Source organism: Alligator sinensis, unplaced genomic scaffold, assembly GCF_000455745.1.
Source record: "Alligator sinensis unplaced genomic scaffold, ASM45574v1 scaffold71_1, whole genome shotgun sequence".
NCBI classification, from domain to species: domain Eukaryota; kingdom Metazoa; phylum Chordata; order Crocodylia; family Alligatoridae; genus Alligator; species Alligator sinensis.
Genome location: NW_005841834.1, coordinates 6750864 through 6756517, shown reverse-complemented (window position 1 = coordinate 6756517; position 5654 = coordinate 6750864). Strand labels below are relative to the sequence as shown.

The 5654-nt window shown below is 38.2% G+C and overlaps 1 protein-coding gene across 5 annotated transcripts in view; it reads right to left on the bottom strand.

The window, feature by feature from the left end:
• The window catches only part of NCOA2 (nuclear receptor coactivator 2), a 263699-nt gene that overhangs the window by 256599 nt on the left and 1446 nt on the right, over window positions 1-5654 (bottom strand). For all 5 annotated transcript variants that reach the window (XM_025200406.1, XM_025200409.1, XM_025200413.1 and 2 more), the window contains one exon: window positions 3490-3569. The gene's annotated coding sequence lies outside the window, so the exon portion shown is untranslated. The remainder of the gene's footprint in view (window positions 1-3489; window positions 3570-5654) is intronic.

Genomic DNA, 5654 nt, shown 5'->3' with positions numbered 1-5654 from the left:
GGGGGGGGGACCGGAAGCCAGCAGCGCTGGCCTCAACTCCCCAACCCCACTCCCTGCAAGAGGCAGAACAGCAGCAGCATGGGGCATTAGGTGGCAGCACTCCATCACAGTCCCCTCCCCCCATCATTCTTGACAGGCAATTGGCTAGTGTTTCTATAGTCTCTTATTTACTTAGCTTGAATAAAACTTGCCTAATTTTATTATTCTTCAGAATCTATATTTAGGTCCGAATGCAAGGTGTTCAGAATTGGTGACAGCATTCTAAATAGCAACACATAATGAATCTTTCTTCTTTTATTAACATTCAATACCTATACCTATCTGAATAGATAGATATAAATAAATCAATAAAACAGAAAGATTCCTAAATATATTTAAATTCCCGTTAAAGTATGCCTAACTTGTGGTTTTAGTATTTTAGCTATTGCTATTGTACAGACAAATGTCTGGACTCTGTCATTAATGAACAGGTCCTGGTTCCAGACCCAAACCAGGAGGGAGTACCAGCAAACTTCAATCATTTAAACAAAGGCTGTCCAACAGCTGTGTGGCAGGGGAGGGCACGTGAAGGCACGGCAGGGGGCTGCATGCCACTAGCATGGCCCACACCACAGGGAGGCAACGCAATGCCTGCACAGAAAGGGCCTGCCCCCACCATGAATGGCCTATGTGGTGTGTAGCCCACAATGTATATACCCACATTCTAAAACCACTTAAGGACTATAAGAATCAAGTTCTTATTGATACTACAGTCTTCAGTGAAGTTTCATTCTGACATTTTACTTTTCAGTAACTAACCTGCCCAGATGAAAAAGAGACTATAGATTAATATTAAATGATATTTTCAAAACAAAACATACTAGAGTACCATTTAAATATAGGGACAATAATAGAATTTACTCGCTGTATATTTATCTGAAGTCATAGGTAAGGCAGTGAGTTGGTTGTTCTTAGTATCCATTAAACTAATATAAATTCCAGCTGATTTACCATTCTTCAGTAATCAAACTGCAGTCACTAGAACAGTTTTGGAGAGTAGCTGGCCTGCAGATTTCCTAATTCAAACCTTTTTTTAAAAGGCGTAGTATTAACCACCCTCCAGTCCTCCAATACATGTCCGAGACTGAGCAGCACAAAGACAATGAATGAATTTTGGTACCACTGAAGCAAATGACAGAATTTCCATTGTTTTTTACTGAGTAGCCTTTTTACTCAGTAGCCTTCCAGTTCAGCATGCATCTGCACTGATAAGATATCTTCCCCACAGATACCTATAGATAGGTAGATATATCTCTTGTCTAGCTCACCATTCTTGTCCTTCAAATCCATCCCTACAAGCCCATTTCTTCTTACAGTGATCTCCTCCTCACTGTTGTCTCCATAAACTCATAGCTTGTATTGCTGCCTCTTACTTGCTTTTGGTCCAAGTTATAAGCTCCTCAAACAGTGACTTTGTTTTATCCAGAACTTATAAAAGGTACTGATTTATTTCTGGTACTATAACAACTAAATGAGCTTATAACCTCAGTGCAGAACAAAGCAGACCAAAAGAAGCAGGACCAAATAAAAGAATGGTTTTATTAAAGAGAGAGAGGAAGAGAGACAGAGAGAGAGAGAGAGAGAGAGAGAGAATAAAGAATTAAAGGAAAACAATTATATACAGAGTAAACTATTTTTCTTCAAATGGCCTTCATTTTCAATCTTGATCTACATTAGTCCCCGTTTAACCGAGTGGCTACAGGACCAGGATTCCATTTATATGACTGCATACACGCTGTCAAACCTGAACCATCACAAATTTACACTCTCTTCAGAATCCAGAGTACTACGGTAGCGTAATTTTTATCTCTATTTATTATCAGGTATATACATTGTGCTAACATAAAATAAACTTTAACAAACTGCAAAATACCATACATACTTTAATATCTTCCCTTATTTTTTCTTTTAAATGTAGGGCACTGCTAAAGCGTTCAAAACAGATATATTACAGAATCTACTCTTTCCCATCAACCTACATATTATAATCATTATGCACTCCAAATAATGAGCTTCCCAGAATCATACAATTCAAGTTTTCCTTGCTGTATGTCATACAGTATTTTCAAATTGACAAAACTAGGTCAATAACACCTTTGCTTAATGAGATTAACCTAAGATTTTTTTTAAATAATACTGAACAAAGCAAAAGCAAAGTTAGTATAATGCCACTTGATCTGGACATCTTTTGCTTTAATTTATTAGTGCTACAAAAACAAGTTAGTATAAAAAAAAATATTTTTTGTTTTGTTTTCCAAAAACTGGTTAACTTGACTGCAAAAGAGGAAGCAATACTCAGTGCAGATATACATATTTTGCCTGTGAGCTTTCAACATTTTTAAAACTGCAACATACAGTAAGACTTGCAAAAAATCCTCCAATCCAGTCCCTTCTGTATGTTTGCACCTGCAATTCTCAAAAAACACACACTAATGTCCTTCTCCAGTATGTTAAAAAAGGGTACATTTTCATGCAAATCTCACATAAAAAGAAAATCTCTAAGATTTTTATATAAAACTATACATGGTTGTATAGTCATTTTTAATATTAAAGCAATCTAAAATGAAACAAAGCATTTATTGTCTACTATGCTTGTTAAACTACCAAAGTATTATCAGTTTAAAATAATCTATAGGGGGTCCCTTTTTACTTATTCTCAGTAGCAATACCCCTTCTTGAGAAAAGAATAAATAGGCATATTGCTGCCTTAAGGAGTAGTCAGACCATCATTCCTGAGTAGTAAGTACTTTACGTCATCAGTGTTATTTTATCTGGTTCAGTCATAATTTAAAGTAGTTTATTAGGCAGGATAGACAGAAAAGGCTTGTATCATTTCAACTCAGGCTTTGCTACAAGACAGACCATAATTAGTCCATCTGAAAAAAATGTCAGCTCATTAGCTAGTGTAGTGGTGGCCAACCTGCAGCATGTGCACCACAAGCAGCCTCTGTGCAGTGCACAGAAGATCAGGGTGGGACAAGCAGCACAGTGGCAGATAGAGCAGGGAGCAGAAAGCAGAGCAGCAAATTGGGCAAGGGGAGGGGAGGGCATGGGGCTATTATGGTACAACTATCAAAAAGATTAGGCCCCACTGAGCTAGTGGGTAATGTGTTCAGTTGCTATAATGTTTAAGTATATTACATCTTCAGCAGTTTCAGTATATACTTTTTCTTTCTTCCTTCAACACAGGACCTCATCCTGAAATCTATGCTCAACTGTGTAGTCTATAATCATACATGTAGATCAGGCCAATATTTTAAGAGAAGCTTCTGAAAGTCCTTTTATATACTTTTACTGTGTTGATATGAACATGTTTGTCACCTAAAAGAAGGATCTGTCTATACCTTACACAACTAAGTTCAAAACACCTCATGTCAGTATCAAATTCCCTACTGAAGAAAAAACTAACAGCATCATTAACATAACACGTGTAATTTAAATATAACTTACCAAGACTCAATGAGGCAGTTAAAACAGTTCTACAGGTTGTGTGTGTATGAGCTTCAGTACTCAGATACATCTCAGGTGTACTATGAACAAAATGAGAGAAAGAAAAAACTTAAGTCTTTTTGACTACACAAATTGAAAAAGGGAAAATGCATAAATATACTGCTCTATTAAACAATATAATGATCACACACCTGAGAGTGAACATAAATATTGCAGTGCAATACCTGCCTTATTGAGATTATTTATAACCACTTCTTACATCCCGTTCCCTTTATCTGCTCGCCATGTGTAAACAATTGTTAATGATAATTAGTTTGAACTCTATGTACCATTTACCTTCATAGAAAAAATCCGGAGTGACCCAAAATGCTCAGTTAGCTGCTCCTCATATCAGAACTCTGATCCTTTCTTATAAATCAAGCTTGAAGCAGAGTTTAACAAATTGATGTGGATTAGATGCTTGGCTGGCTTAATATATAATAAAACCACAAATTGCTATTCTTATAAAATCTCTTTGATCCAATACTAAAACTTCATTTTTATGAAAAGCCATCAGCATAGGAAATACAGGTGTTCTTTTCTAGCCAGAAAACTCCACTGAAAAAAAACACACACTTCTGACTTGAGTCAAGGGACCACTAACATGCCAACATAGGAAAACCTCACAATTAGAATAGACTTTAGATCCAGGGGAACAAGTAACAAGAATATCCATACCAAAGCAATGCACATGTCTTATGAAAAGGAGCTCCAAGTGCAATATTATTACCCTACTATCCATGTAAACTTTAAAAACAGATTTTGTTCAAGCCAGCATTTTGACACCACGTGTTTCTACACAAACTACCCAAGAACAGTTTACAACTGTAACATCCCTTCTTCTCATAAAAGACAAGAAAAGCAGAAAGAACTAACTTAAGAACAATTACATTCTCAATGGCAGTTCTATTGGCTTTTATAAAACTTATTTTTCAAATTTTGTTTAAAACTACTTACAGTTATGGGTAGGCTATCACTACAGCAACTAGCTACTCTAAGAAGCCATTGCTGTAGAATAAACAGGACGTCTGAAAACATTTTTAAGTAATGTATCATTCAGGCTGTCCAGAAAATATAGGTAGTATATGAACACACACTCATCAACTCACCCTGCCAGTGTTTCACAAGTCCAACAAGAGGTGTTAACAATACCTAAATGAAAGGCAAATTTGGTATTTATACCCATTCAGTTCTTGACTCGTCTACTGTCGACAAAAGTGAGAGCCAAATGATTCTTGGGATAGTGCAAGAAAGCTGAATAGAAACCACCGATTAAAGAGTTCTTAAATATTGTTAAGACTGACGTGTCCAAGACCAGAAATCAGGATACGGGTCTTATAGTACTAGACACGGTATAAATAGCCTTTGTCCTAAAAAGCATACAGTTAAGGATGGAGTTTCTTTACTGGAGAGCACTATTGGTCCTGCTTGTACTACAAAACCCAGAGGTTCCTGACTAGAGCAGTGTTTCTCAACCCATGGGTCACAATCCTTAAGTGGGTCGCAAGAATATATGGAAGGGTCACATACAAACTTTAAAAATAAATCAATGAACTTCCAAAAAGGATTTTCCATTAGAGGAGAAAAACATGGCAAACCATGGGTTTTCCCTTGCAGGCTAGCAGAGTTGCAGCCTGCAAGGGGCTGCTTGGGGACCCCCGTGCCCCACACACTTGGGGGCTAGGACCTGGGGGTGGGAGGCAGCGGTTTGGGAGTGAGGGGCACTGGCAGGACCAGGGAGCTGTTTTCTGAGTTACGAGTGGCCATCAATGTTTACAAATGTGTCCAGAAGGGTTCAAATTACGGCTGAGCCCCCACATAAGAAATGAGAGCTCCCCAGCCCACCCCACGCCTCAAACAGCAGTGGCTGCAGCTCCTTCCGGCTGCCACCACCAAAGACACCCCTCCTCCTCACCCCTCCCCTCTGCCAAGAGTCAGGATGTAATTCGAACCCTGTGGTCCTGGTGCAAAAAAGGTTGAAAACCACCAGACTAGAGAGTCTTGCTCTTCCACCCAGAGTCATTGCAAACTCCAAATCCAGGCTCATGAAGGAATTTTTCCCCTAGACTGGATTAACATGCACTGTGGAGGGTTTTCTTTCCTCTGTAGCATGGGAAATACAATTC